The sequence below is a fragment of the Octopus bimaculoides genome, unplaced genomic scaffold (genome assembly GCF_001194135.2).
Source record: "Octopus bimaculoides isolate UCB-OBI-ISO-001 unplaced genomic scaffold, ASM119413v2 Scaffold_246001, whole genome shotgun sequence".
Classification (NCBI taxonomy): Eukaryota; Metazoa; Mollusca; class Cephalopoda; order Octopoda; family Octopodidae; genus Octopus; species Octopus bimaculoides.
Window position 1 is genome coordinate 3882 of NW_026321172.1, and position 222 is coordinate 4103.

Consider the following 222-nt stretch of genomic DNA (forward strand, 5'->3'; position numbering starts at 1 on the left):
CCAGCCAATCTCTGTGAAACACAGCCAATCTCTGTGAAACACAGCCAGTCTCTGTGAAACACAGCCAATCTCTGTGAAACACAGCCAGTCTCTGTTAAACACAACCAGTCTCTGTTAAAGACTTTATACGTGGTCACTCGAATTACTAGAAATAACGGTCAAATCTCCACACAGTTTAATGAGAAACATATAGATGTGTCACGGTTGGAACGCCTTTGATCA

The 222-nt window shown here is 42.3% G+C and overlaps 1 protein-coding gene across 1 annotated transcript in view; it reads right to left on the reverse strand.

Annotated features, from left to right (window-relative positions):
* Positions 1-222, reverse strand: part of LOC128251369 (uncharacterized) — a gene marked incomplete at its 3' end in the record, with an annotated part of 8458 nt that overhangs the window by 2054 nt on the left and 6182 nt on the right. The window lies entirely within an intron of this gene.